Source organism: Pan troglodytes, chromosome 19, assembly GCF_028858775.2.
Source record: "Pan troglodytes isolate AG18354 chromosome 19, NHGRI_mPanTro3-v2.0_pri, whole genome shotgun sequence".
Classification (NCBI taxonomy): domain Eukaryota; kingdom Metazoa; phylum Chordata; class Mammalia; order Primates; family Hominidae; genus Pan; species Pan troglodytes.
In genome coordinates, this window is record NC_072417.2 from 19,625,193 (window position 1) to 19,647,715 (window position 22,523).

General features: G+C 43.8%; 1 long non-coding RNA gene across 1 annotated transcript; it reads right to left on the minus strand.

The window, feature by feature from the left end:
• Positions 1-720: 720 nt before the first annotated feature.
• Positions 721-21,961, minus strand: LOC134808853 (uncharacterized). The gene is made up of 6 exons (XR_010152794.1): positions 20,864-21,961; positions 20,186-20,305; positions 12,543-12,684; positions 11,510-11,764; positions 10,993-11,045; positions 721-1,314 (listed from the first exon to the last, which is right to left on the minus strand). It is a non-coding gene; the product is annotated as an uncharacterized LOC134808853 (long non-coding RNA).
• Between the last annotated feature and the right edge of the window lie 562 nt (positions 21,962-22,523).

A 22,523-nucleotide genomic window follows, 5' to 3' on the forward strand; every position in this document is an offset into this window, starting at 1 on the left:
AAGCAATTCTCTGCCTTAGCCTCACGAGTAGCTGGGATTACAGGCACTCGCCACCACGCCTGGCTAATTTTTTTTTCTTTTGTATTTTTAGTAGAAACAGGATTTCACCATCTTGGCCAGGCTGGTTTTGAACTCCTGACTTTGTGATCCACCCACCTCAGCCTCCCAAAGTGCTGGGATTACAGGCGTGAGCCACCACACTCGGCAGTTCTTATTTTTTCTCCTCATCCTCATCCTTATAGTCAAGGTTTCTGGAGAAAGCCAGTGATCTCCCAAAAGAAAAAAATTTTCAGCCAAGCCATGGGATGGGATTGGGCAGAGAAGTGTCCCCACTCCCCATTAGAACTTTTCATTGCATGGAGTAGCTCAATGGCCATTCCACTCGTGCACCTTTGAAAGCTGCCAGGGTGTCATTATTGACTGGCTCTGGCCATGATAGAGGTCCCTGCTCCTTCACCAGCACTTAATGCAAGCCCTTTGGAAGGCACAGCGCTGGGAGTTGTTCACAAATCTTGAGCATTAAATAAAAGATGTGCCTGTGTTTGTGTGCGGGAACGATTGGCCACCAGGAGTAAAATTGTGGGTGGTATGTCCATTCCTGGACATATGCAAGCCAGAGAGGCTCCCATTTCTGGATTAATGGGAATCTTCACTCAGCTAGTAATGAGTGCCAGGAAGCAGGTTAAGTCTTCATTCCTTACAAGGCAAGGATGCAATAACTCACAAGACTTAGGAACAGGTTTATTTAGCTCTGTTCTAAAGCAGGAGGAAGTAGCTGTGGCCTTATCCCTTGGACCCTTGTTCAGCTTGCTTGATATAAGAAAGATTGGCCCTACGACTATTCCCATTAATTCTAGATATGATGCAGGTATTCATGCTAGCAGGTATATATGTATGATATATGCTTGGTGGGGGGCAATGATTGTAAAGCTGGAAGTTGGATCAAGGTAGTTTAAGTACAACTTCTCCTCCTCAGGAATGTAGATAATCTCCTCCTCCTTCTCCTTCTTCTTTTTGAGGTGGAGTCTTGCTCTGTTTCCCAGTCTGGAGTGCAGTGGCGTGATCTTGGCTCACTGCAACTTCCACCTCCCAGTTAAAGCGATTCTCCTGACCCAACCTCCCAAGTAGCTGGGATTACAGTCATGCACCACCATGCTCAGCTAATTTTTTGTATTTTTAGTAGAGGCAGGGTTTCACCATGTTGGCCAGGCTGGTCTCGAACTCCTGACTCAAGTGACTCGCCCACCTCGGCCTCCCAAAGTGCTGGATTACAGGCATGAGCCACCACGCCCAGCCAGGAATGTAGACAATTTTCTGAAAGGAGGACAATGCAAGAACAATAATTAGATGTAGCCCTTCTGAGACTTTCCTCATTATCTATGTTCACTTACCATAGTTCCCACATGGGATAATTTCCATGCACTGTTCTAAGAACAGGAGCCACAGTAAGGGAGGGCTTCCCAGTGATGGCTTGCTAGTGAAGTCAGCACCAGATATTCAGACCCTACTAGTAAATGACTCCCCAAGGGGCATGTATCTGGTGGCCTGGGGATAGTCCTGCTTGCCCCTTTTCCTGAAAGAAAGCAGAAGAGGATGTGTCCCCAGGTTCCTGGCAAGCAAATGAACCATCCCATAACACCCACCTTTCCATTTATTTGGCACTTACAAACCTGACACCATAGAGCAATTTAGTTTATAAGGAACTCTTTGACTACATTACCACATTTAATTTTTACACAAACCCGTGAGATAGTTAGGGCAGGTTTATTACTATTTTACAAACAAGGAGCTCATGTTTGGCCGGGTGCAGTGGCTAATGCATGTAATCCCAGCACTTTGCAAGGCTGAGGTGGGAGGATCGCTTGAGGTTAGGAGTTTGAGACCAGGCTGGGTAACATAGTGAGACCCTCCTCTCTAAAAAAATATAAAACTTAGCCCAACATGGTGGCATGCACGTGCAGTCCCAGTTACTTGGGAGGCTGAAGTGGGAGAATCATTTGAGCCTGGGAGGTTAAGGCTGCAATGTGCCATAATCTCACCATTGCACTCCAGCCTCAGTGACAGAGTGAGACCCTGTCTCAAAAACAAAACAAAACAACCCAAAAAACAATCGAGGTTCACAAAAGTTAAATTATGTACCAACTCATCTAAAGTCATAAGACTCTTAGGCGGTAGAGCCAGGACTGGAGTTCAGGTGTTCTGACTCTTAACACGGTGTCTTTCTTTAAGCTGCCTTCCTTTTATACACTTTTGTCTAGTAGCTAATTTTAATTACTTCCTGAGTTTGTCCCCTACAGATTTGTGAGTGCTCAGAGAGCACTCTGAGAGAGTCTTTATCTCTTTCATTTACTAATATTCCCTCAACACTTTCAGCAGTGCCTGATACCTAGGATGTGCTTCATAAAATTATGTTGAGTAAAGACAGGAAATAGATCACCAGAAGGTGGGACTCTAATTTTGACTTCTTGGTATCCCTTGCAATATTTACACAATGAGAGAGTAAATATTATTGATAAGCATAATGACCTAACATCCAGTGGGGGTGTGATGACTCCCAGGAAGCCATCCACCCTGTAAGGTAATATATTTTAAGGAAGAGGATCCCTGCCATGGCTTCCCAAATTCTAAGCACTAACTCTCTATTCTTAGCCTTTCTCATTGTCTTCAACTGCCCCTCTCTCATCCTCAGGGTTAGGACATTTGCCCTTCAAACAGACTGCCCGGAAGTTGAGGCTTGTGTCTTTTTGATTTAGGAAATAGGCTCTATGGAGCCTCGTAACAATAGCTCTCATCTCCATGTGTTCCCACTGCCACCAGAAATTATAAAATGGTTTGTTTTTCTCTTGGCAGCCTCCACCCAACGGTTCCCCATGCGTGTGTTGCTTTCTTCAATTTTCCCCTCTACAAAATCTGGTCATGTTTAATAACAATAAATCAGAGGAGAGATTGCAGCCCAGAAGAGAAGTCTGAGGCAGCCGGGGTTTCCACATCTGGGGCCCATTCGAGTTGAAGTGATGACAATTCCTAATAAATGTTAATGGAGAACCTCCTCAGATTCATACACTCCAGCCATAATTTAGCCTGTCTCTATGCCAGATGACCTTTTGAATATCCAGAGTACACCCAGCATAGCAGCAGCTACAGCCCTGGACTGCTTCCTGCATATGAAGTGGAAAAAACAAGGCTTGTTGTTATTGATTATATTTCTCCATTTTCCCTTCCCTGGATTTTTCTTTCAAAGGCTCACAAAGCCTTGGGACTCCCTCAGCCACCCAGGTGGTTAGAGACAACACAGTCTAGTTAAAGGATGTTACGCTCTGCTCCTACAGGAGAGCTCCCTAAGAAGTCTGACAGCCAATGCTGGTCGCAGAGAAGACAGGGCTGGACATCAAAATTCTCCCTTTCCAGCCAGGTGCAGTGGCTCATGCTTGTAATCCCAGCAATCAAACAAACAAAAACCAAAGCAAGCAAACAAACAAACAAAAAAAAACCCCACAAAATTCTCCCTTTTCTTGGCTTCTGAGACCCTCTGCTGATTTTGTTTCTCTATCCCTTTCACCAGCCACGGCTTCCCCCACCTGCCCTTGCTAACTAGGCAGTGTGCCAGTCTGGCTTCAGTCTCTGGCTTTTCTCTTCCTATACCTGTCACCTCCATGAGTCCAATGACCACAAGCGGTTTTCTGTTCTGACTTCTCTCTGAAGGTGTAGTCCTGAATTTCTTTCTTTCTATTCTTTCTTTTTGTGAGGCAGGGTCTCACTCTGATCCCCCAGGCTGGAGTGCAGTGGTGTGACTTCAGCTCACTGCAGCCTTGACCTCCTGGGCTCAGGTGATTCTCTCACCTCAGCCTCCCGAGTAGCTGGGATTACAGGTGCGCACCACCATGCCCAGCTAAGTTTTTGTATTTTTAGTAAAGCCGGGCTTTGCCATGTTTCCCAGGTTGGTCTTGAACTCCTGGACTCAAGCAATCCACCCTACTCGGCCGCCCAAAGTGCTGGGACTTACAGGCATGATCCACTGTGCCTGGCCTAGTCCTGAATTTCTACCTAAGGGCTAGGCATTTTCGCTTCATAATCAGCCATTGTCTAAATTCTATTGTCTAAAATACATTATCGTTTCTCCCAAACACAGCTGGCCTCTTCTCCAACTTCCATGTATCTATTAAGAGCATTTCTATTATTTCAGCTATACAGGTATAAAATCATGGCGCTTCCTTAGGCACCCTCTCTCTCCTGCCTCCCTTTCCCATCAGGTGATAGAACTATTGAATCTTCCATCCATCCAAATCTCATTCCTATTCACTCCCACTGCCACCCCACACTTTAGGCCCTTGTTCCTCCACCTTGAAATTACCTTCTAACTGCTCCCTCTCTCTGCTAAACCATCTCTGAACACAGCGATCACATATATCATCTCAAGATGCTTTTTTTTTTTTTTTTTGAGACAGAGTCCTGCTCTGTGGCCCAGGCTGGAGTGCAGTGGCGCAATCTTGGCTCCCTGCAACCTCCACCTCCCAGGTTCAAGTGACTCTTCTGCCTCAGTCTCCTGAGTAGCTGAGATTACAGGCATGCACCACCATGCCCGGCTATCAAGATGCTGTCTTGATCGGTCCTTCCACAGCTCAAAATTACTCAGTGGCTCTCCATTGACTGAGTATTATTATGATTCAAAGTTTTTCACAATTAGGTGCCCATTTACAATGGAGTGAATCTTTATGTTTCCCCCAAATTCATATACTAAAATCCTAGCCCCCAAGGTGATGGTATAGGAGGTGGGACCTTCGGGAAGGGATTAGGTCCTAATGGTAGAGACCTCATGAATGCGATTAGTGCCCTCATAAAAGAGGTGGTCCCAGAGAGTTAGCTTGCTCTTCCCACCATGTGAGGACACAGCAAGAAGGCACTACCTATGAAGAAGCAGGCCTTTACCAGCCACCAAATCTGCTAGCACCTTGATCTTGGACTTCCCAGCCTTCAGAATTGTAACAAATAAATTTCTGTTGTTTATAAGCCACCCAGTATATGGTATTTTGTTACAGCAGCTGGAGCAGAGTAAGACACCACTGAACTATCTAAGATCACATAGTGTAGAAGCCAGATGTTTAGACTGTAAATCCTATCTCTTTTTCATTATTTCCCCCTTACCTGGTCTAGTGACATGCCCTTATTAGAAAGAATTTATTTAACAAATTTTTTTTTGGCCAGGCACAGTGGCTCACGCCTGTAATCCCAGCACTTTGGGAGGTTGAAAAGGGTGGATCACCTGAAGCCAGGAGTTTGAGACCAGCCTGGCCAACATGGTGAAACCCTGTCTCTACTGAATTTTTTTTTTTTTTTTTTTTTTTTTTTTGTGACTGCTACATGCCAGAGTTTGCTGAGTACTGGAGGATGAAGTTGTGAATATGACAAACATTGTTCCTGCCTTTATGGAAACACTTTCTAATGGGGGAGACAGACAAATAAAAAGAAAGAAAATAGGCAAATAAAATAATTGCAAACTGCTAGGAAATAAATAATTTATAAACTGCTAGGAAAGAAAGCTAAGAGAAAATAAGGCAGTTCTATGACTTTATTTTTTGCTCAAGGCTGAATCTTGCTGTTACCCAGGCCGTAGTGCAATAGTGCGATCTTGGCTCACTGCAACCTCTGCCTCCTGGGTTCAAGAGATTCTCCTGCCTCAGCCTCCCAAGTAGCTGGGATTACAGGTGTGCACCACCACACCTGGCTAATTTTTTGTATTTTTAGTAGAGACAGGGTTTCACTATGTTGGCCAGGCTGGTCTCAAACTCCCGACCTCATGATCTGCCTGCCTCGGCCTCCCAAAGTGCTGGGATTACAGGTGTGAGCCACCACACCTGGCTCAGTTCTATAATATTTTAATTAGGCTTCCAAACTCTCATCTCTCCCATTGCTACTTTTCTGGTTCCTGAAGATGATCACTTCTTAAGGACCCACCTTCTAATAGCTCCAATAAGGAAAACCATAGATGATACTTTGTAAATGCAAATAATTCCCTGAATGCACCTCTATTTTATTCATCTAAATATATAGTAAACAATTCAAGCTAGATTTGGACATTTAGAATCAAAGATGTAATCTAGTGATCCCTCATTTGGACCACAAATGAGATAGATCTTTACATTAATGTATGATGGATTTAGGTTAGACACAATGAAGAACTTTGCAGCAAAAGTTCAGTGGAACAGGTACCTGAGGGAGTGTATCAGTCAACTTTACTAAAATAATGCTGCATAACAACTAATCTAAAATCTCAGAAATTTATAACATTTATTTTTTGCTCCCAGGTTTGTGGATTGGCTGCAGTGATTCTGTTCAGGTTGTGAATCTTGTTCAGGTCTGCTCCATGTAACTTCTCATTCTGGGACTCAGGCCGAAGTGACAAGGGCATGCTCTTCTCGTGGCAAAGGGTAGAGGTGCAAGAGACCAAGCTTAACCAAGCAAGTAGAGTTAAAGCCTCTGTTTACATTCCATTGGCCAAAACAAGTCACATGGCTAGACCCATCATCAATGGAGTGGGGAAGTTTGCTCCCCCCACGGAGGGAAATAGAGAAGAATGAATGTTTGCTGAGCAATAATACACTCCACCACAGGGAGGTTATGGAGTTTCCTTCACAAGTGGTCTTTACAAATAGAAGAGGTTGTTATCTCTCTGGGTTCCTCTGGGTACCATATTACCTGAAGTATAGCAAAGGAAGACCAGAAGACATGATTTCTTAAAGATGCCTGTTTTGGTACAAGGGCAATGTAATTTGTGTTTGATATCTGGTTGCCACTGAAGCCCCTTTTCCTTTTCCACCAGATCTGTGCCATGGGGGTGATTTCCAGGCCAAGTCTTAATATCAGAGTCTCTGCGTGATTGTATACAAGTGACAGTCACACAGCAAACATAAATACAGATGGCTCTGATACCATCGGGGAACAGTCTTCCTGCCATCGGGCCAGTTTTGTCTGCTGCTACAGTGCAGTTAACTCTGGAAAGAAATTGGAAAACTAACTGATGGTCAGAGAGGACTGGAAAGATTTTCATTTGTAACTCAGACAGGCAGGGCTCAGCAAAAGGTGATGCAAGAGCAGATTTTACCATAGGCTCAGTAAATCCAGCTAACAAACATGCATGCATTGTATTGAATCACTTAAGGATCTTAATATTTGAATGTATTCAAATGGAAAGACGTGATTGTTCACTCACACCCTCAGCGGTTTTTGACTCCAAGGCTTCATATTCTGTACCCTTTGCACCCTTGGTGATAACCTTTCCTTCTTCTACCTCAGTGTGCTCATTCTCCCTCTTCTCCCTCCCCAATATCTGTTATCAGGAACTCCTTAGGTCCTACTGAAAGTATAGTCCCCAGACCAGCAGTAGCTGGTCTCAGGTGCATCACCTGAGCACCTGTTAGAAATGCAAATTTTGGGGTGCATTCCCCAGACTTGCTGAATCAGAATCTCTGGGTTTGAGGTGGGGAACAGTTGTCTCAGGAAATTGTGTTTTCATAAGCTCTTCAGATGAGAACTTAAGCACATACACAGAAGTTTGAGAACTACGGCAATTCTGACTCAGTAGGTCTGGGTGAAAGCCATGACTTGCGTTTCTAACAAGCTTGCAGATGATACTGATGCTGCTGTCTGTGGACCACACTTTGAGTAGCGCTGCTTTAGAACTCAATTACATACACATGAAACGATGGCCAACAGTTAAAAGCCTTACTGGTCCTAAGTGGATAGGATCAAAGTCTTAGTGAATAAAATGAGCCACTAATGGTGGAATTTTACGCAACAGCCACCAGGTTTTTTTTAAAGTATGTTTTGAGCCGGGCATGGTGGTTCACACCTGTAATCCCAGAAATTTGGGAGGTTGAGGCAGGCGGATCACTAAAGGCCAGGAGTTTGAGACCAGCCTGGCCAACATGGCGAAACCCCATCTCTACTAAAAATACAAAAATTAACTGGGTGTGGTAGAGTGTGCCTGTAATCCCTGCTACTCAGGAGGCTGAGGCAGAAGAATTGCTTGAACCCAGAGGTGGAGGTTGCAGTGAGCCGAGATTGCGTCACTGTACTCCAGCCTGGGCAACAGAGCAAAACCCTGTCTCAAAAAAAAAAAAAAAAAAAAAAAAAAAGGAAATGTATATTTTGGTCAGAGGGTGGGCCTGGAGCCTCTGAAGCCACACTGTGTGTGATTACCTTCCGTCCCACATACAGAATCCATCCTGTCAATGGATGATTAAAGAATGAATGTAGCACGGGGGGAAAGCACTGGGCTGGGAGTGAGGAAATCTGGGTTCCAGTTCTTGCACTGTCACTGAGATTGTGCACGTTGTTGGGTCCCTTACCTCTCTCATACTCATCTATATAACTGAAAAAATGAACTGATGAGAGATACACAATCTCCAGCATCCCTGCCCCACTGTGCCCACTTTTTCGCCTTGGTTTTTCAAAAATATTTGTGGGTAAATAGTAGGTGTATACACTTATGAGGCACATGAGATATTTTGGTACAGGCATGCAATGTGTAAGAATTACATCATGGAAAATGGGTATCCATCCCCTCAAGCATTTATCCTTTGTGTTACAAACAATACAATTATACTCTTAGTTGTTTCAAAATGTACAATTAAAGTATTATTGACCATAGTACCCCTGTTGTGCTATCAAATATTAGGTCCTATTCGTTTTTTCTATTTTTTTTTTTTGTGTGTGCCCATTAACCACCCTACCTCCCCCTCAGGCCCCCCACTACCCAGCCTCTGGTAACCATCCTTCCACTATCTCCAGGAGTTCAATTGTTTTCTTAGATCCCACAAATAAGTGAGAATATGCGATGTTTGTCATTTTCCATCTCTTTAAAAATTACACAAGGTTATGATTACCTTAGCAACGATTTCCTCTTCAGACGAGTAAGCGAGTCTCAAAAAATGGTAAACCAAAGCTGCAGAATTGAGGGCCCATAGAGTTGAATGCTGTGAACCATGAGCAGAGTTGCGCCCGACTCTAACCATCCCACCACACCCGCCTTAGTGCCTACTCAGGGTCGGGGTCTCCACTTCCCACTTCCTAACTGGGTGACTTGGGGCAAATTACTCTCTCTCCTGGAACTGTGGTTTTCTATTCCATAAAATGAAGATGAAAATAACACCTACCTAATAGGGTTGTTGTGAGGTTTAAAATCATTAATACATGTCAAGTGCTCAGGACAGTGTCTGGCACGAGAAGAGCATTCGATAAACGTCAGGGACTATTACTCCAGGAGGAGGAGGGGCCGCCCTCATCAGCCCCCGCCACAGACTGTTGAAATCTCGAGCCCAAGCTGCAGGTTTTCCTCTGTCCTGTAGGTGGCGCCTCCCCGCGTTGAGCGTGCCACCTGCGTCCTGGAGCGCTTCCAGATAGCGGAAAGAAGTAAGTTTTCACATCTCTGCTCAGTTCAGGATTGCTAGAGAGGAATCTTCTGCAGTCACCTGAAGCCTGTGCCCAGGACAACCAGGTTTTGGGATCCGATTTCCTTCCTGGAGTGGCTTTAAATCCATTTCTCGCTGCACCCCACCCCCATCACCTGGGCGCCTCCCCTGCACCTGCAACCCAGAAAGACTCCTCGGAGGATTGCACTCCCAGCACCTGAGGTAGGCAGTTGAGTGGGAGTTTCTTTGCTACTCGGTTAAAATGACAAATTGGTACACGAGTGCTTAATGAAAGATGCTGGAAACCTCCTTGGAGATCAGAAAAATCGCCTCTCCGAGCTGACAGCCAGGCCATCTGCATTCCCGCATTCCTATTAATTCCTTAACAATAAACGACAGGAGCGCCTAGAGGGTTAACAGCTTAATTTAATCTCTGAGATTCCTTCCTGGAGCATTGAGAATTAGAAAGGCATTTACACAACGTAATCTGTACACCTGATTTTTCCCCACTTGATGTGTCTGGGACTAGTCACACCCATTTCTGACACATCTCCAGACAGAGGCTCTGCCTCTCTGGCTGATGACTGCATAGTCGCCACAGGTTGCTGTGGACTCTGAACCACGTGACTGGACTCTTAGTGTCACAAGATCTGGCTTCTTAGCAGCTGCCCCCATAGTTGCTTTACATTATGTTCCCAGGGCCTTTCAGGGACAGGAAGGTCCCCAAATAGAGATAGAAAGGTGGTGCCCAGTTGGGAGTGAATTTCCTTCCCTTGTGGGAAGCAAGACAAAAATGGGAAGAGGTACGTGGTAGCAGCAATCAGCTTGGAGAGCTGTGAGGTCAGATTTTGAGAGTCCCTGGCAGATTGAGAACTATTCTTTGGAAATGCTTGACTGTAATGCCAGTCCTCTCATTTTATGGGTAAGGAAACTGAGACTTGGAAATGTCTAATAAATTTGTTTAGGCCCTATGTCCAGGTAATGTCAAAGCCCCAAAGTAGAATTCAGGTCTTTTTACTCCTGGACAAATATTTGTTTCACGATAAGGTTGGCAAATAGATTTCATCTTGCATGGTAACTCCCATCATAGGCTGGTAGGGGCTGCCCAGGGCCCTATGGGCTTCTCAGGGTATGTCCAGGCATAGCAGGAAAAGCCTCAGTGACCATTTGAAGATGTCTTCCAGGAACAGGGAAGGAGCAAAGGTGCCAGATATTTGCTGTCCCTGCATTTTTCATGCTGTTTCCTTCAGGTTAAAGCATTTAAAGGCTCTATTAAAATGGAAATGTTAGCTGGGAGGGGTAATGCATTAAGCCATTATCTGTCATTAACACCTTGGGTAAAATACATTGAAGATTAGTTTGCTAGTTGCCCAGCAGGTCCCTGGAGGAATGAGAGTTTTGACCCAGATAGGGGCCAGGGAAATGACACACAGCCCTGCCCATAGGGGTGCAATATTTGGAGGCCCATTGCAGATAGGAGTTAGGTTGAACACACTGGATATCTAGTGGAAAGAACTCTGAGGGACCAAGTTAGGGAAAGAAGTGACCCTGAAGACATTTTTGCACAATTCTCTTCTTGGTTTACCTTGTATAACACAGTTTCTACCAGTCACACTGCTTGATCCTTCGTTTCTCCACCTGTAAAATAAAATTAAAATTTTAAATACCAATGCTTGCCTCCTACCCCAAGCCAATTAAATCAGAATGTCCGGGAATGGGACCCTGCTCTCCCTTTCCCCCAACACTTCTCTATAGAACATTCTGGTCTTGGTATTAGTCATCGTACTGAAACGGGAAATTTTCCTTGACCCCTTCATGGACCTTGCAACAGGGGTGCCTCAGTTACTTAGCCCCCAGCTCTCAATCCCTCACAGGAGGGGGAGCACACAAGTGAGCAGGTGCAGGAGCCAGAGTGACTGCTTTTGGGTGCTGGCAGGAGCAAAACTGTGCAGCCCTGCAGCAGCATCTGTAGGGGTACCCGCAACCTCTGAAGACCCAGAGGGCATGTGTTACAGTGTGCTCTTTTAGCTTTTCTGTCCATGAATGGCTTAAGTGTTAACAGCTCAGTGGAGGGTCAGTGTGACAACCTTTTGCGCCCATACCTGAGTCCTTGCAACCAAGGTTGCATGAAAAAATTGAAGGGTGATGAATGCGGAGAATTTTATTACTGATGAAAGTGGCTCCCAGCAGGATGGGGAGCTGGAAGGGGGATGGAGTAGGAAGGTGATCTTCCCATGGAGTCCAGCAGTCCCCTGCTGTACACTTCTCCTAAGTCCCACCATCAAGCCATTCCTCTGAAGTCAAGCTGTTTCTTTCCAATGTCTGGCTACTTCTTCTCTTCTCTCCTTCTTTGCCATCTGCCAGTTGGGCCAGGGGATTTAATGGGTACAGGATGGGGGGTGAGACAGGTCATGGTGATTTTGGAAAAGGCAACATTTGAGCAGGAAAATAGGAATGCACGCTCTCACTTTGGACCGCGGTTCTAGGCTTGAGGGTGGGGCTTCGCCAGGGACCCTGCCCTTTTCTGCCGAGAATTTCCCTGCTTCCTGCCCCTACCAATACCATCCTGTCCTTATCCACACGCTAACATATTTTATATACTTACAATGATATAGATTCTGTATCATTTTATATTTTGAATGTGTCAAAATGCAGAAGCAGGTAACAAAAAACTAAAAGTGTCAATAAAAGTTCTTACTCTCTCACAAAATAAGAAATGTAGAGGTCTTATTTTGGTTCATCAGCTGAAAAATGCTATGACTGACCAGGCTTCCTTCATCCTTTTGCTTTTCTACCTTCAGTGTTGGCTCTTGGTCTCTAGGCTTGCATGGTTGCCATGGTTGAAGAAATCATGTGCTCATACAACTATATTCATAGACATGAATGAAAGAGTAGGAGCCTCATGCATACTCGTCTTTTTAACTAGAATAAAAATGTCCTCAGACGTCTCCCAGTAGTCTTCCCCTTCCTCTCCTTGGCCAGAACTGTGTCATGTGGCCTAATATAATCTGAATGTTTGTGTCCCTTCAAAATTCATAAATTGAAATCTAATCCCCAATGCAATATTTTAAAAGGTAGGGCCTTTAGGAGGTGATTAAGTCATGATGGTGGAGCCCTCATAAATTAGATTAGTACCTTTGTAAAACAGGCCCAAGGGAGCTTGTTCACTCCTTCCATCATGTGAAGAAGCAGCAAGAATGCACCACCTATGAAGCTGAGAACACGCCTTCATCTGAATCTGCTGGTACATTGATCTTGGACTTCCCAGGCTCCAGAACTGTAAGCAATAAATTTCTCTTGTTATGAATTATCCAGTCCGAGGTATTTTGGTGTAGCAGCATGAATGGACTAAGACAAGGCCATTCCTAGTTGTAAGGGAAACTGAGAAAGCAAGAATCTGGTTTTTCAGTCTCTGTCGTGAGAGGCAGCTCTGCCAGAAGTATATTTGAGAAGCAGTAAGTATATTTGAGAAAACATGGGACAAAATTAAATATCTATAACAGCAGTTGAGGACTTAAATGCAGCTGCTACTTTATATACTACTTTCTTTACCAACTAAAGCCATTTTCTTCATATCTGTGGTTCTAGCTCCTGAGACCACAAATTCCTACCTAGGCAGGAAGTATAAAAGAAGATCAAGGCCATTTAGATGTGTTTGTTAATTTGTTCTGTGACTATAAATGTCTTCCTGAACAGCAGACTCTTGTCATCTGGGATCTGATTCCTCCACCTCATCTTGCTAACTAACCTCACAGTGTTGAGACCTTCATCATACTCTTGAACAAGGGAGACTGCCCACTTTCTGGGATCTGTGCTTTCATCTCTAAATCCCCAGACCTGGTGTGTGTCTCTCCTTAATATCTGCACAGCTCTCTAGTGATCTTATCTCCCTGACAGGCAAACCAGGTTCTGCTGTAGAGTGTGTGAAAAAAGGCATGACTATAGTTATAAATCTGAATATCTATGGAACAAGCCAAATGTGTAAATATTTAGGAGATACCAAACCAAGGAACCATCAGCGGAGTTAATCAAATTAGGGCTAGCTCCTGGCAAAATTTGACATTTAAAAAAAAGGCCTTTGGTTAATGGGTTAATATCCTTAATGTATAAAGAGTTCTTACAAATATATAAGAACAAAGGGACAAATATCCCTAAAGAAAAATGAATAAAAAGTAGAACAAGGTAATTTATAAAAGAAGTAATATGAAAGGCCAGTACATACAGTTTTAAAAGTTTATCCTGGCTGGGCGTGGAAGCTCATGGTTGTAATCCCAGCACTTTGGGTCACTTGAGCTCAGGAGTTTCAGACCAGCTTAGGCAACCTGGTAAGACCCCATCTGCACAGAAATAAAAATAAAAATAAAAATTAGCCAGGTGCGATGGTGCACACCTGTAATCTCAGCACTTTGGAAGGCAGAGGTGGGTGAATTGCTTGAGCCTCAAGAGTTCAAGACCAGCCTGGGCAACATGGAGAAACCTGCCTCTACAAAAAAAACAAAACAAAACAAAAAAAAACAAACTTTAAAAATTAGCCAGATGTGGTGGTGCATGCCTATAGTCCCAGCTACTTGTGAGGCTGAGGTGGGAAGATCACTTGAGCCTGCGAGGTTGAGGCTGCAGTGAGTCGTGATGACCACTGCTCTCCAGCCTAGGGTGGGCAGGGGACAGAGTGATACCCTGCCTCAAAAAAACAAAACAAACAAAAAAAGCCCCACAAAGCTCATCCTTACCAATAATCAAATAAATATTATTTAAAACAGTATACCAATTTGTCAACTTGACAAAGGTTTAAGAAGGTTCTAAAAAATGTAATATATATAATATGCTAGATAAGATTAATTCACACTTGATATTCATTCCCACTATTTCTGATGTGCTTTTTTGTACTGCAGAAGCTGTAAAGTAAAATACTGCATCTTCCAGACTCCCATGTAGCTAGGGTTCTGGATGTGAATTGGGTTCTGCAAGTTAAATGCACTTTGCTGAGATTTGTATGATGCTGCCTGCCGCTGTGCAGAGGCTTTAGCCATGATTCTTTTGGGTTAGATCTTTTAAATAGTTGAGCCCTGTGGCAAATAATAGGCTTCGTAATAGCTAATGTGTAGGATGCTTTAAATAAGATAGAAGGCCAGGCATGGTGGCTCACGCCTGTAATTCCAGCACTTTGGGAGGCTGAGCGGGCAGATCATGAGATCAGGAGTTCAAGACCAGCCTGGCCAACATGAAGAAACCCCGTCTCTAATAAAAATACAAAAAATTAGCTGGGTGTGGTGGCACACACCTGTAATCCCAGCTACTGGGGAGGCCGAGGCAGGAGAATCTCTTGAACCCAGGAGGTGGAGGTTGCAGTGAACCGAGATCATGCCACTGCACTCCAGCCTGAGTGACAGAGCAAGACTCCGCCACAAACAAACAAACAAAAAGAAAAGAAAAGAAAATTTCCTGTATATTAGCTTAAGGAAATTAATTATTTTGTCCCAATTTTGGCTCTGGCTTCGTGGCCTTGAACAGGTCACCTATCTCTCTGGGTTTCAGTTTCCTCATCTATGCGGTAAGCGGTGAAAGATGTATTAGATTACTCCTGCTGTCTCCAACATCCTAGCCCCATACCAATCAAACACAGGGCTAGCTCATTTCTCTTTAGGAGCATCTGTCATTCAGGTGACCCTAACTTGGCTTGAAGATCAGTGGGGAACCCCAGACTCCTGTTGTGGCAGATCAAATTTCATTTCTTTGGTCAACTCATTTGGTCACAGTAGAGATCACATGTACTTGCAGTGTTAGTATTTATGTGTGTTTGCCATTTTAGTTCCATGACTCTTCTACACAAGTGGGTGGGTTCATGTGGTTTCACGGTGCCTAGGCCAGGGTCCTTAAAACTCTCCTGCCAATGATTTCCCACCCCCCACCCATCCTGAATGCTGGCATAATGCATTCACCATTAGAAATGGCTCTATTAGGTCAAGGAATTGTTTCTAGTTAAAGTGAAAATACATTATGAAAAGAAGTAATACATTAATATATTAACCTCAGCTAACTTCATTAGCACTTATTACACATAAGGTTAGCTAACTGGTTATCATTTTGGAGGGCAGAGAGCAGATCTGGAGGAGAAAGGGAGCCCAGGCTTGACAAAGTTTGACTGGGAGAAAGGGTTCCCGAGAAAAGCAAGATTAGGTGAGGCGCCACAATGGGACACACTGGGAACCTTGGAGACAGCATGAATGTATGAATGTACTTCTTTATTTATTTATTTTTTTGAGCCCAGACTAGAGTGCAGTGGTGTAATCTTGGCTCACCGCAACCTCCGCCTCCCAGGTTCAAGCAACTCTCCTGCCTCAGCCTTCGCAGTAGCTGGGATTACAGGCGCACTCCACCACACCCAGAACATTTTTGTATTTTTAGTAGAGACGGGGTTTTGCCATATTGGCCAGGCTGGTCTCGAACTCTTGACCTCAGGTGATCCACCTGCCTAAGCCTCCCAAAGTGCTGGGATTACAGGTGAGAGCCACCGCGCCGAGTTGAATGTACTTCTTTCCTTCATTCAAACAAATAAACATTTATCAAGCCTCCATTATATGCTAGGCACTCTGTCAGGTGTTGTGGATACAGAGATGAGTAAAAATTAGTTGTGATTCCTAAGGAGATATGATCTAGTTGGGGAGAGGGATGAAATGTAAAGTAGGCAAGAAAGTACTACATGCACACACACAGATGTATATATGTACACATATACATCTTCAGTGCGTGCACAAGATAAGGAGTGGCCAATTCTTGGGAGGCATCAGAACAAATTTCATGGAGTCAGTATTTCTTTCCTTCCTCATATGAAGAAGGAGCCGTGAGGGGGAGGGAGGATGAACAAGCTGCAGCTACCTCATTATTTTTATCTAGGGCCAGCCTTGATAAGGGAAGTGAAAACTCTTCTTTGTGATTGGATAATGAGACAAATAAATTTATAGAGGAATTGGAGGCAGAGTCCCATTTGAATCCTATCCTTTGACCTTTGGAGGGCAGGCTGTCTACCCAGCATCTGAGAGTCACCAGTAGCAACATGGGGTACAGCTTTTGGTGGCTGAGAGCAGGGGCTTTGCTGTCAGACTCTCTGGGTTTGAGCCCTGGCTCTTTGACCTTGGGCAAAGTACTTAACATCCATGGCTCCGGTTTTCTTGTTTGTAAAATGGGGAAGAAAATAACACCTGTTTCATGGAGTTGGGAGAATTAAATGTAATAATGCATAGAAAACACTGTAGTAATTATCATGGATTTTTCTGAGATGTGTTCTATAAAACAAAAATGACCTAATTCAGTAGTAGAGCCGAGTGATTCTAGCTCTAGTTCAGTATCTTTTACCTCACTGGCAAAACTGACAGCTAGTCGGTGGTGTTCCAGGGATCTTGCAAATCTTTTTTATAACCCCTTTGTCTGCCTTGTATTCCCATCCAGTTCTTTTGTAATGATCATGCCTCACATTCAGAAAATTCAGGACAGGAAAATCTGAGTGTGTTAAATTATACATCTAGGGTTTGTTTTTTGTTTTTTTGTTTTTACTTTAAGTTTTGGGATACACGTGCCGAATGTGCTGGTTTGTTACATAGGCATACATGTGCCATGGTGGTTTGCTGCACCTAGGTTTTAAGCCCCGTGTGTATTAGGTATTTGTCCTAATGCTCTCCCTCCCATTGCCCGCCACCCCTCAACAGGCCCTGGTTTATGATGTTCCCCTCCCTGTGTCCATGTGTTCTCATCATTCAACTCCCACTTATGAGTGAGAACATGCAGTGTTTGGTTTTCTATTCCTGTATTAGTTTGCTGAGAATGATGGCTTCCAGCTTCATCCATGTCCCTGAAAAGGACATGAACTATTCTTTTTTAAGGCTGTATAGTATTCCATGGTGTATATGTGCCACATTTTCTTTATCCGGTCTATCATTGATGGGCATTTGGATTGGTTCCAAGTCTTTGCTTTTGTAAATAGTGCTGCAATAAACATACGTGTGCATGTGTCTTTAGGATGATTTATAATCCTTTGGGTATATACTCAGTAATGGGGTTGCTGGGTCAAATGATATTTCTGTTTCTACATCCTTGAGGAATCACCACACTGTCTTCCACAATTGTTGAACTAATTTACACTCCCACCAACAGTGTAAAAGCATTCCTATTTCTCCACAGCCTCGTCAGCCTCACCAGCATTTGTTTTTCCTGACTTTTTAATAATCGCCATTCTGACTGGTGTGGGATGGTATCTCATTTTGGTTTTGATTTGCGTTTCTCTAATGACCAGTGTACCTCTAGGGCTTTATATTCGTATTACAAAATAATTATTTGTTTTAAAGGAGAATTAATCTTTATGAAGTTAATTTCCTATGTACCTGCAAAGCTGAATGCAGAATATAAAAACTTATTTTTACATACATCTTAGAATCATAGAATTGTGAAACCTTAAAGTTGGAACAGGCCTTAGAAATCATCTAGGCCAGTGGTTTTCAAATTTTTATTATAGCTGCCCTATTTCTGTAAAAGTGTTATATTTCTTAGATGCATGATGCAGATGAAAGCAGAGTTACTCTGATTAAACCAGGATGGGGAGGTGAAGTACTCACTCCTTTGCCCTCTTGCCCTATCCTGGAAGCAGCTTCTGAACACCTCTGAGTAAGCCAAAGGCTTCTAGGAACATAAATTTGAGTTCCACCGATCCCACTTAACAATTTCGTTTTGTACATTCCTTTTGTAAAACGTGGTTCTACTGTTTTTCTATTAATTCAACTGTCTTATTTTCTTTTTTAAATTATAGGTTCCTTGAGGGCAGGAACCTTTTTAATAAAAAAATTCTGGGCTGGATGTGATGGCTCACACCTGTAATCTCAACACTTTGGGAGGCCGAGGTGGGAGGATTGCTTGAGCCTAGGAGTTCGAGACTAGCTTGAACAACATAGGGAGAACCTGTCTCTACAAAATAAAAATAAAAATAAATTAGCCAGGTGTGGTAGTGCACTGTATAGACTCAGCTACTCAGGAGGCTTAGGCAGGAGGATTGCATGAGCCTGGGAGGTCAAGGCTGCAGTGAACTGTGTTTGCACCACTGCACTCCAGCCTGGGTGACAGAGTGAGACTCTGTCTCAAGAAAAAAGAAAAAATTCTTAGTGTACTTTCTCTGCATGTGAGTATTTAAGGCCTTGTCAAAACCTTCCTGTTAGTGTCAGAAATGACCAGAGACTATAATTATATATAAACATCCTTTATTGAATCTTTGAAAAGTGATTTCATAGAACCATAGAATTTTCAGCTTGAAGGGACCCTGGAGAACATGAACTTTAACATTCTCATTTTCTGGATGTGGACACTGGGGCCCAGAAAAGTGGTTTGGTTGATGTCATGTAGTGAGTTAATGGTAGAGCTGGGACAAGAGTCCTGGATGCCTGATTCTTGGTTTAGGGCTGTTTCAACTTATAACTTACACTGCTAGGATATTATAGATTTGTATTCCTGAGAATACACTTCAACTACCTACAAATCGTCTAACTTTTCTCAATAGTTAGACTAGAGAACTATCTTTATAATCCATGGCCTATATTTTATTATGTGTTTGTTTTGTTTTGTTTTGTTTGTTTGCTTTGAGACTGGCTCTCACTGTCACCCAGGCTGGAGTGCAGTGAGCGGCATGATCACAGCTCACTGCAACCTTGAACTCCCAGGTTCAAGTGATCCTCCTACCTCAGCCTCCCAAGTAGCTGGGACTACAAGCATGTGCCACCATGCCTGACTAGTGTTTTTTAGTCTTTGTAAAGATGAGGTCTCATTATGTTGCCCAGGTTGATCTTGAACTCTGGAGCTCAAGCAGTCCTCTCGCCTCTCAAAGTGCTGGGATTACAGGCATGAGCCACTGTGCCTGGCTCTGTGTAATTTTTTTAGTAATAAAAATTAAGAAGTACTGACATGAAGAGATGTCCATGATATAGTAAATAGAAATGCAACTATTAGATGTGTCCCTTTTTGTTTAAAGCTTTGGATATTTCCCTAAGGTTTATCTGGGTGTATTTTTCTATGGTCACTCTTGACTCGAGTATCTAGTGAACACCCAAGGATTTAATGATATAATAACCACATCTGTTAATTTTTATAAGTTGGCTTTCATGCCCTTATAACTCTTATAACAACCATAAAGTTATAAATTTACTTTCTTATTCTTTTTAACTATTACAGTGTTGTATAGTATCTATGCATCATAATTTTATAATTTATTTACTCAATTCCTTATTGACAACATTTAGGTTATCTCTGAATTTCAAAAAGTTGCAGTGAAATTCCTCACACATACATCGTTTTGCATAGCTGTGAGCATTTTTGTGGGATAGATTCCTAGAAGTGAAATTGCCGGATCAAATTTTGAGATACATTCATCCTCATATTTGTCTTTTGTTGCTGGAACTAAAATGAATAAACTCCAACATCTGTACATAACTTTGTAGTCTATCAAGGTTTTTACACACAGAAAGGTATTTGAAGCTTTAAACATCTGTGTGGGTTTATGGATGGAGAAAATGAGGCTTAGATAAGTAAGTTATTTGCTCATTCTTAGGGCTAGGGAGTGTACAGTCAGATTTGAAAACTAAGGCTTTTCACTCTAGGTATAGGGCTAAAAGTCCCTAGTGAAAACACAGAAATAAACTTAGGAGGACAACAGGAATGTGAATACATTTTCTTTAGGCATGAGAGCCCACAAGTTTGGTCTGTTGGTAGCTATCAGCTGAAGCAAAAACATATCTGGACCTTACCCTGATGCCTTACTGAAGAGAGCACCAGCTTTCCTGTCAGAAGCCATCTTCATCTTCGCGAGTGTTTTTTTTGTTTGTTTGTTTGTTTTTTGTTGTTTTTTTTTTTTGTTTCAGACAGGGCTTCACTCCATTACCCAGACTAGAGTGCAGTGATACAATCTCAGCTCACTGCCTTTGCTTCCCGGGCTCAATCGATCCTCCCACCTCAGCCTCCTGAGTAGCTGGGATGACAGGCACCCACCACCACGCCTGGCTAATTTTTGTGTTTTTTGTAGAGATGGGGTTTCGCCATGTTGCCCAGGCTGATCACGAACTCCTGGGCTCAAGCAATCTGCTTGCTTCAGCTTTCCAAAGTGCTGGGATTACAGGTGTGAGCCACCGTGCCCAGCCCATAAGTCTTTATTTCCTGCGCAGTCTTCCAAACCAGATGTCCCCTGTCCCTCTGAGATGAGGACCTTTGGTGAAAAGTGGATGTTTTTAGATAGAGGTAGAGCATGTCTAAGAGTCCAAACCTTTAAATTATCCTGAGAACAGTTTGGTTGTATCTCCAGAAATGAACACTGCCATAGTCTGCCATGGTGACAAGAGGTTCAAAGGGTATTGAGAAAACTATTTGTGTCCTGGATGCAGAGGAGAGGAGAAGCCCTGAGATACGTGAATTAGACCTACTGGACAGGCCTTTATGAGCAAAAAAGCTGTATCTGTGCGAGGGGAGAATGTGGCATGAGACAGTTTTTCTTCTGGAGACAAGGAACTCTGTTCTGGTGAGCTTCCTGCTGTGCTCTAAGGACCTTCAAGTTGCCAGAGGATTTTTAGCATGGACTGGGCCCCATGAATGTCCGGTGACAATAAAGATATTCCTGGATAAACATTTCTTTTTTTTCTCTCCACCAGGGCCCTGTCCATGCTAACTTCTTTTAAACTTTTCAAACCGATTGATGGTAAAGCATACATCAAGTCATATTCAGTTTAATAGACATTTAGTGGGTGCCTACTATGTGTAAGGCCCTGTGGATGCAAAGCAGAAGAATATACAGAGATCTCTGCAGAAAGACTGCGGGGGCTTCTGTAGCACCTCCATTCTCAGCCACCCAATCCTACCCAACCACAGTATCTCTTGGGAGCAGATGCTGCTGATGTGGGCAGAGCAGAGTTAGCAAAGGCACGACTTGTCACACACCACTGCCACAATCCGTGGCTGTAAGAGGGCCTCAGCGACCTTTTGGGCGTGGGCTGTTTGGTTCAGCTTCCTCTTCTGAGACCCCATCTCCTAGCTGCATATTATGCTAGCAGGACCCAGAGAGATTTATTTGGTGACCTTTCTGCATGCGGAATCCAAGCAGGGGGAGGGAGAAAATCAGCTCCGAAGCGGTTAATTTTACTGGCTCCTAAATTGATAAGCGGTGGTACGTCAGTCTGAAATGAACTCGCCTTGTTCGACGGGGTTCTAAGACAGCGGAACTCAATCAACAGCGGGCCGCAAGGTTCAAGGCTGCAATTCATCCCGCCGTGCCTCTGAAAAATGGGAGGTGACAGTTCATTTTGCCAGTGACAGTCTGTCGGTCTCGCTCGCTGCTTCTCCTGTCGATTGCCTGGCTGAGGTGAAGTGCAGCTCAGAAACACCCTCGTTTGGTATTCTACTCAGCTGAGCAGGATGGTCCCAGGACCCAAGGTGTGCAAATCTTACTGCCCCTACAGCTTGTCTTCTTCCCTTCTGGGAAGCTCTGAACTGCTCATGCATGATTATGGGTCCCAGGAGTCATCTTCCCACTTCCTGTCCTTCACCTTTCCCTCCAACCTTCACTTCCGGTGAGCTGGGCTTCCTCCTATCGCTGGGACTTTGTGAAAGAAAGCTAACCTGCTCAGGAGCCTTCCAGCCTACCGATAGAAGACTGCATAGGCAGCGACAAATGGGCGTGGTGCAGAGAAGTTACTAGTGCAAGTGGGGGCTTGAGGGAACACCAGACACAACCAGCTTGGCTCTGCCTTGGCAACCACAGCTTTAGTTTTAGAGAAAGCCCTTGAACAAGGGCAGAGAGAGGGGAAGGAGAGAGAGAGAGGTTACCTTATGAATGCATGCACCTAATCCCAGACTGCCACGTTTGCCTAGCACTTTCTACTTCTCTGAAAATGATAACACATATTTGAATTAAAGTTCATGTGTCTTTGCTAACTTTCCTCATTTTGATAACCATACTGGGTGTTTGTGGGTTTTTTTGAGACGGAGTCTCACCCTATTGCCCAGGCTGGAGTGCAGTGGCACGATCTGGGCTCATTGCAACCTCCGCCTCCTGGTTCAAGCGACTCTCCTGCCTCAGCCCCTGTTACTGGGATTACA